The sequence below is a fragment of the Acomys minous genome (genome assembly GCF_964271855.1).
Source record: "Acomys minous genome assembly, chromosome: 10".
Taxonomy (NCBI): Eukaryota; Metazoa; Chordata; class Mammalia; order Rodentia; family Muridae; genus Acomys; species Acomys minous.
In genome coordinates this window covers 73035090-73044002 of record NC_140491.1, presented here as the reverse complement: position 1 = coordinate 73044002, position 8913 = coordinate 73035090, and the positions used below count along the sequence as shown (strand labels likewise).

General features: G+C 43.9%; 1 long non-coding RNA gene across 2 annotated transcripts in view; it reads right to left on the bottom strand.

Moving 5' to 3' along the window:
* Positions 1 to 8913, bottom strand: part of LOC311606753 — a 31713-nt gene that overhangs the window by 5544 nt on the left and 17256 nt on the right. The window contains exon 1 of one of the 2 annotated variants that reach the window (XR_014782426.1): positions 1 to 1399. This exon is cut by the window's left edge and continues 220 nt beyond it. The exons of the other annotated variant lie outside the window; for it this stretch is intronic. This is a non-coding gene — a long non-coding RNA (uncharacterized lncRNA). Of the gene's footprint in view, positions 1400 to 8913 lie in introns of those variants that run through there. 2 annotated transcript variants of the gene reach the window in all.

Below are 8913 nucleotides of genomic sequence, written 5' to 3'. Positions count from 1 at the left end.
TTGTTCAGGATCTGTTGTACTAAATACAAAGATATCTAATGATGTTGATTATTAAAAACCTATAATTATTACTGTGGTAACATCCAACCTGCCATCACAATCAACAAAGACACAGACGCCTGCTGTATTTTAGAATAGCCTCATTCTACCTGGGACTGCACAGATATTGACCGTCTCAACTCTCCTCATCACCTTCCAGCCCCCAGCCCATGCTATCTGCTTTAATAACTTCTATCTGGGCTACTTCCTATCCATAATCCCAAAATACTTGCTAATGTTGTTCATTTGGGCTGCTTTCCTCCATCCACACCGACCTGGCCGTGCGCTTCTCTCCAGTCAACCCATCGCTGCTGCGGCTCTCTTCCTTCCTGGTTCCTCCTCCTGTACCTGTCTCCTACCCAAGATCCTTCTCCCTCCGAACCCCAGGAACCTTCACTCCACCCCTTGCTTCTGCCCTGCCCAGGCTGTAGACCTTTTATTCAGCCAATCAGGGAGACAAGGTTACACAGCAATACTGGGGCAAGCAGACCTCGGGGAACGGCATAGTTAACAATCAAACACAAAGCACCAGACCACAATGTTACAGGGATCGCCTTCTCGGTGCTGGTGCAGAACCCACGGCATAACAGGAGACTAGTAAATATTGGAAGAAGGGATGGATGGATGGATAGATCAATCAGTGGATGAAATGACAAGCTGGAAGAACTAACATGAATGCAGGATTAAAAAAAAATGATCAAAAGAATTCTAATTAACCCACTGGAGACAACCCTATCATTGCTGCTCGATACTGGAATCAATATAAGGCTGTTTGCTTGCACTACTGGGTAGAGGGATCATGACTTCCAATGGAGTTGGTCCAGTCACTATCAAAACTCGACAACTGGAGGAGATTTTTGATGACTAGGAAAGGCATCAACATCAACTTACACTAAATAGTAACACCAGGATAGCTTCTCCAATCATCTGCTCCTTAACCGCCTAGATTTCTATCCCATATCACCCTTTAGTTTTCCCAAGTTTTATATTAAAAACAAGCCACACTACTTGCTCAGGTGCCTTCAGCATATTCTTTGGCTTTAAGTAGTCGTGTGTCCCCAAGTCACCAAAACTCAACACAGCATCTACTATAAACTGTCTCAGCTGGAGGTTATGTTGAGGTCAGTGGCCTATGTTGTCACTAGGGGCCATGAGGGTATCTGTGGTCTATATGTCTGTGCTGTCGCCGGAAACCATGTGGAAGTCCAGCATCCACGATCTCATTGACTGTAAAGGGCAAGGAAGCTCTCCCATCCCAGTGGTGCCAATGACTGCAGTCTCAAGGTTGAATTAGAGACATAGAATGGTTCTGTGACAACCCCACCCCCACCCCATCTCCAAAATAAAAAGAAGGCGTCTACACAGGAAGCCATTTCTTTAAAGGACTGGACATTGGGAGTTTGAGCATGCTCCAGTGAGTATATAGGCAACACAATTTGGACTTCTTCTTCTTCTTCTTCTTCTTCTTCTTCTTCTTCTTCTTCTTCTTCTTCTTCTTCTTCTTCTTCTTCCTCCTCCTCCTCCTCCTCCTCCTCCTCCTTCTCCTCCTCCTCCTGTTCCTTCTCCTCCTCTTCCTCCTCCTCTTTCTCTTCTTCCTCTTCTTCTTCTTGTGGGAGGTCACAAGGGTAAGGGAGTGGAAAAACTTGGAGGTGAATGTGATTAGAGTGCATTATGTGAAACTCCCAAATAACCAATACAAACATTATGTTTGCAGGGGGAGGGGAAGACTTTCATCAACCACAATTATTGAACACAGAGCTGCCCTAGAGTGTTCTGGTTGGGTAGACAGGACTCCCACAGATATTTCTATTTTCACGTAGCTGTGATCATTACATTTAGTTAATTGTGGCAAAAACATTTTGCTTTTACCTCCCTGTTACATTATTTAACATGTTTCCCCATGCCCCGCATTCTCTTTGTATCTTCTGAAGGAGTCACTTCAGGCTCCACTTCTTGCTGCCATCACTTGCAGTCCACTGAGGCCTCAGAGCTCAGGACAGTTCTGGGATTGGAGGGAACTTGTTAGTCACTCCTCCCAGCTTGTGAGAGGGGAGGCTGTGAGGTCACACAGGCTCTAAAATACTGGCTCTGAAAATTCTCAGCTCTTTCGTCTCAAAACTGCAAATTATAGTGGCTGTAAGACTAAGTTTTTTAAAGCATGTATAATGTTTATTTAATTTTTAAATTATATTGATTGATCAAGGGAGAGAGTACACATGTCTTGGGGCACATGTGGAGGCCAAAGTCAGTTTATCCTTCCAACACATACACCCAGGGGCTTAAACTGAGCTTTCTTTCTATGCTAATTCCTGTTTAAGCACATTCCACAAAGCAAAAACCCTAAGGTTGGTTTTTCCTCCATTTTCTGTTCCTATTGTCTCCCATGTTTTTATTTATAAAGTTCCCTGGTCTGGAAATCAGGGCTGACTGCCTGTATAAGCTGGAAGAAATCAGTCAGCTAACCAGTGCTCATCTGAATTCTTTATTTCTTAAATATATGTTTAATAATATGTTATCTAATTATAATCCATTACCACTCAGCATACAATTATATAATTATATAATACAGTGTAATATAATTAATAATGTTATCATTAGATAACATATAATATATAACAATATGTAATTATATAATATAGTAACTGATATGTTAATTATATATTTTTAAAAGATTTATTTATGGAGGCTGGAGAGATGGCTCATTGGTTAAGAGCACCGCCTGCTCTTCCAAAGGTCCTGAGTTCAATTCCCAGCAATCACATGGTGGCTCACAACCATCTGTAATGTGATACAGTGCCCTCTTTTGGCTTGCAGGAGTACATGCAAGCAGAGTACTGTATAAAAAGATCTATTTATTTATTATTTATACAGCATTCTGCCCAAATGTGTGTCTGCACACCAGAACTCATTGTAGATGGTTATGAGCTACCATGTGGTTGCTGGGAATTAAACTCAGGACTTTTGGAAGAACAGACAGTGCTCTTAACTTCTGAGCCATCTCTCCAGCCCCCTAATTATACATTTTTAAAGTATATATTTAATATTGTTATTTAATATTTAATAATTTGATGTTATATGTTATATACAAAAACAATATAATTGCATAATATAATAATTACTTTTTAATAATATAAATAACAATATGTTTAATAAAGAACAGATTTTTTTAGAATACAGATTTTACTTTAGCCCATCCTGAGGGAAACACACAGAGCTTCAACTTAGATAACTCATCTGTCCTTAGCTGGCACTCGCTTGCCAATGGATCTGCAGCAACCTAGGTGAGATTCCTCTCTAGGCCTTAAAAATAGAAAGCTTACTTTCCTCAGGTCCCTGTTCCAGGCACCAGAAATGTTGAAAATCAGCTTTGAAGTGGTCAGAGTATGGGGGAAGGGGGTGGTACAGGACAGGGAGGGGGCTGGGAGGGTGTCTATAGAGTCAGCAAAAGATCACTCGGCAGACTTTTTTTCTGGGGGTATAAAACTTATCTGGAGCCAGTGTTCTCTGTGATGGGTGAGAAACTCTGAATTCTTTTAACTTTTCTGGGAGCCAGCAAGAAGGAAAAGAGAGAAGAAAGAATCACATTTACACAAACACTCAGTAGATGAAGCAGAGGGTGTCAACAAACAGGCTCTAACAAGCATCACAATCTCACACATACACATAATACATACACACATGCATAAAACATATATATATATACAGATAGTCAGATATACTGACACATTTTTGGAAGAAGCAGGGAGCCTTGACACATGTGATTTCTGTCCTGGCTTTTATACACTCCAAGGCAAAGGTTTTTTTATGTATGAAAAAATTTACCTCATTCAAAAATAGATACAACGTACAAAAATGTAGTTACAGTAGGATTATAGATTACATGTTTTTCATTAGAATTCAAACCTAACTAGATATTTTTGCTCATTATTCATTTAAAGCAAGCTGGGCGTGGTGGTGCACGCCTTTAATCCCAGCACTCGGGAGGTAGAGGCAGGCAGATCACTGTGAGTTTGAGGCTAGCCTGGTCTACAAAGCGAGTCTAGGGCAGTCAAGGCTACACAGAGAAACCCTTTCTCAAAAAACCAGGAAAAAAAAGTTTAAAGCAGTAGTTTTATCTATAAGCTCATTATGAGTTCAAAGCAGAAGTTTTATCTTTTTCTTATTCCATTTGTTTATTATGAGTTCAAAGGATAGTTTTGTATGTTACTTTTTTTTTTAAACCAAGAAACAGGTCATCTGTCTTGCCTTGTATAACTTCCATTTATGCTTTGCTTTTATATTCATATGGCCTTGTTCATCGTGGTGCACACCTGGACCTCATTCCTGGACTAAACCTAGAATGAATGTATTTCCTTGATATTTAATTCACTTCAATCTTGTTTTTCTTCCTGGGGTAATTCATGTGGTTGGTACATGGAGGTTCAGAGCTCCTAGAAGTTTTTGCTATACTCTAGGAGGGTTTTTAAATTACTTGAATCAAGTCAGAAATTCTATAAAATCATCGCCAAGAAGTATGAAGTCATCAGTTTGTTTGAACAACATTGTTATATGAAAGTATAGTCTCATATTGATTCTGCAGGGAAATCTTCCTGGCAGAGTGAAGCATAGACAGTGACGATTTCCTCATGCCATGCCAGATATATATGAGGGATACAACAGTGACGAGCAAGGAAAGACAATCAGTAGCAATAAGCAACCATGGACAAGGCCTCCACGGTCCCTGCCTTCCAGGGTACACCCACCATAGCCACGCAAGAATGGTAGGAGCTCTTGGCATCAGACACACGTTGTCAGGCTTACTAGCAAGTGCCGTTTTGCCAGCCGAGGCATCTCACCAGCCCCATGTATAACACTTAACCCAGTGCCTGACACATGGTTAGCTGTTAATAATATCACTGCTCCTGGAGGTGTGATTATTCTTATATATTGTCCCCTCTCATAGGGTTCTTCCATCAGGATTATTCAGTCTTTATCACCATCACCCAAAGACTCCCTATTCCTGGTTTCTTTGCCTCGTTGTCTACTTAGCACGATCATTTGCCCTCACACACAACGCAATTCAAATATCAAGTGACTACTAACTCTCTTTCCTTCCTTTACTGGTTCCTAATTTAGTCAGTAGCAACCTGTCTCTTGATTTAGTTGTTTTGACTTGGATTTGGGGCTGGTTTTTTTGCTTGTTTGTTTTGTTTTGTTTGAGACAGGGTTTCTCTGTGTAGTCTTAGCTGTCCTGGACTCACTTTGTAGACCAGCCTGGCCTCGAACTCACATCCACCCACCTGCCTCTGCTTCCCAAGTGCTGGGATCAAAAGTGTGTGCCACCACGCCCGGCTTGTCTCTTGATTTGATAGGTCACTGTGTTCCTTGATTGCCTCCTTCTTGTGATAGAACAACTTAGGAGCGGCTTACCCTGGCTCACAGTTTAGAAAGCACAGTCCCCGTTGGGGCAGGGGAGGCATGGCACCTGGGGTGGCTTCATCATGGTGTCAGGAGCCTGTGGGTACCCACCTCTCACATCTCGGAAGATCAGAAGGTAGAAAGCTCAAGCCACTACCAGCCTCCCCCAAACAGTGACACCTGCTGGGGACCAAGGGTTCAAACATGGGAGCCTATAGGGGACATTTCACATTCAAATCACAAGTCATTGAGTCTTCTGTTATGTAGAACCAAAAAAACTAGAGATGGGAGGAAAAGGAGAAGCTGAAAAGAAAGAAAGAAAGAAAGAAAGAAAGAAAGAAAGAAAGAAAGAAAGAAAGAAAGAAAGAAATTTTCTCAAGGTCATGAGGAGGACAGAGAAAGAGGTGGGGGCAGGAAGTGAGGATAGGGTCACAACCATGCCCAGCCAGCCCCGAGAGCTGATCTGGGACAGTTTAGCAAGAAGACGATCCTCTGAGACCAGTGACTATCTCAGAGTAGGAATTTGGCGACTCTGTCTAAGCAGCAAGAAAGAGGCTAAACCTGCTTGTTGCTTATGTAGCCGTGACCACAGAGAACCCCTGTTGCCTTCACCAAAAACACATGTGTACCCGCTTTCTCTAGGATCTTCAGGTGTTACTTAACTCTACCAGCACTGGCATCTCACCAGTCGCATGCCTGAGAGACAGGCTCTCTCAGCAAACAACCTACTACTCCAGGCATCACTGTCCTTTATAATGTTCCCAGACCGAACCCAAAGTGGTGCCCTTTGTGGCGCGTCCTCGCGGCTCTGAGCTCCGGGGAAGCTTGTTCGGGGACATCACAGGGAAGGCTGTCTCAGGAACGGGGCCTCTTTTTAATTCAGAGGCTGCTTTCAAGTGTCTTAATGAAATGTAGCCAGGTTGTTGACACCTTTTCCCCCAAGTGTGTGTGTGTGTGTGTGTGTGTGTGTGTGTGTGTGTGGTCCCACTGTGAGCAGGAGGGAGTCGCTTCTCTTTTCCAGGCACAGGTAGCCTGGCTTTCCCGGAAGGGAGTGTTCTCGACCTCTGTCTCGCGATGACTCACACCAAAGCAAGAAGACAAGGCCTTGGACCCAGTGGAAGAAACAGTGACAAGATAAGATGCTTGTGCTCAGTGTGAGAAGGGCGAGGCGACAGCACAGTGGGGGACAAATTTACTCTCAAATGCTCCTGGATGGGTCGGTGCTGCTGCAGATGGGTCGGAGCATCCTGATGAATGCCTTGGCCAGTCTGAAAATGTTACCTGCTTATAGCCATCGAGGGCCACGAGATGGTCACGCAAGGGTCACACGATGGTCATGTGATGCTCACACAGCCTCATCTGTTGGAATGCTAACCCCACGTGACGGTACTTGCAAGTGGGGGTTTGGGACGCAATGTGACTATGAGGATGGAGGCCCTGACAAGTGAATTAGTGGCCCTCCAACAAGGGGACAAAAACTAGCTGGCTGGCTGTCCATCATATGAACGTCCAGTGAGAACTTAGCACTCTGCAACCCTGAAGAGGGCCCCTTTAGGACTCAGTTAGGCTAGCTCCCCGACCCCAGAAGGGTGGTCTCACCAGAACTGGGAGAAATGAATTTCTGTTGCTTGTATGCCTCAGTGTATATAATCTTTGCTGTTGCCCCCTGAACTGACTAGTCAAGCCAGCCTCTACCGCTGGAGTAAATTACAACGCCAGGGCTATCAGTCAGGATAAGCTCTGTTATACTGTAGCAGCCGATAAACTTCCAAGTTCCAGTGGCTCAATACAGGGAAAGTTTAGTTTTTGCCCACGGTACATGTCTAGTGCAAAAAGGAATAAAAAGCAAGGACATGGCTGCTTCTAGGTATGGTGGGGAAGGTTTATTGTAGATGAAACAAAAAACAAAACAAAACAAAAAACAAACAAACAAACAAACAAAAAAAGCCAAAAACCAGAGCATAGCCAGAGGCAGAGACATACGGGAGAGTTCAGAGTGAATATGACCCTGAGCCAGACCACAGGAAGAGAAGGAGAGCCAGACCAAGAGGCCAGGAGGGTAAAAGGTAGACCAAAGAAGACAGGGTAACCAAAATGGCTGGATTGTATAGGAAAGGGCAGCCCAGACCCTGGGCTGGAGAAATTTAGGGCAACAGCCACACCCTGTAGCCGGCAGGGACTGAGGGATGCAGGAGAAGCCTGGTGTCCAGGTCCACTTCGATATATTAAATAGGGACCTTAGCCATCCGTCCCGGGACTGAGATCTAACATCCCAGCCTTTTTGTGGTAATGAATGACAAGGGGCGACGACATCTTTCCGATGACTACTTCCTGCCAACATTGGGGCATCATCGTTGTTGAGACTCAGGAGAGCTGGAATGCTAGCCAAGGCTGGGAGCAGAGAGGAATGCAGGCTGTTTCACTTACTACTCAGGCTTCCCAGGACCCTGTGGGGCTAGGGAAGCGCAGGCCAGGCTGGGGCAGTCTGTGAGGCTGGACCTCCTCTCAGGGCTAGCTGCTCTAGAGCCATATAGGAAGCAGAGGCTCAGGCTGGTTGGAAGTTCCATCAGAAGCAGTTTGAAATAGTTTGCCGTCTCTAGTTGTGTACATTTAAAGCTTCTGGGCCCGTGGTCCTGGTAGTTAGAAGAGGGAAATCCCGAGACCAGGGGAGAGGGAGGGAAAAGGCAGTACGGGGTAGGGGGGCGGGGGGTGAGGGAAACTTAAGAGTATTTATCTGGGATTGGAGAGATGGCTCAGAGGTTAAGAGCACTGGCTGCTCCTCCAAAGGTCCTGAGTTCAATTCCCAGCATCCACATGGCGGTTCACAACCACCTCTAATGTGATCTGGTGCCCTCCTCTGGTGTGCAGTTGTGCATGCGGGCAGAACATTATATACATAATAATAAATAAATATTTTTTAAAAAGAATACTTATCTGGATTTGACCTATGAGAGATTGATTCAAGTTGATTCCCTGAAGCTTATGAGATTTTTTTCTTTTCTTTTTAAGTTTTCAAAAAGAAATGAGAGTTTTAGATATGGGCTGGAGGGATGGCTCAGGCTGCCAGAGGACCAGGGTTCGAGTCCCAGCGCCAACGCAACAGCTTACAACATCCTGGAACTCTTGTTCCAGGGGATCTGACACGTGTACACAGATACACATGCAGGCAAAGCGCCAATGCACATAGGTAATTTTTTTGTCGTTGGTTTTAAAGATTTATTTATTAGATAATTTTTTGTTGTTGATTTAAAATATTTATTTATTAATTTTGTAAATCTGCGTGTACACCTGCATGCCAGAAGAGGGCATCAGATCACATTATAGACAGTTGTGAGCCACTATGTGGTTTACTGGGAATTGAACTCAGGACCTCTGGAAGAGCAGACAGTGCTCTTAACCTCTGAGCCATCTCTCCAGCCCCGATAAGTTAATTTTTTTTTAAAGTTTTAGATATGTTAGCATTACATTACCACTGTT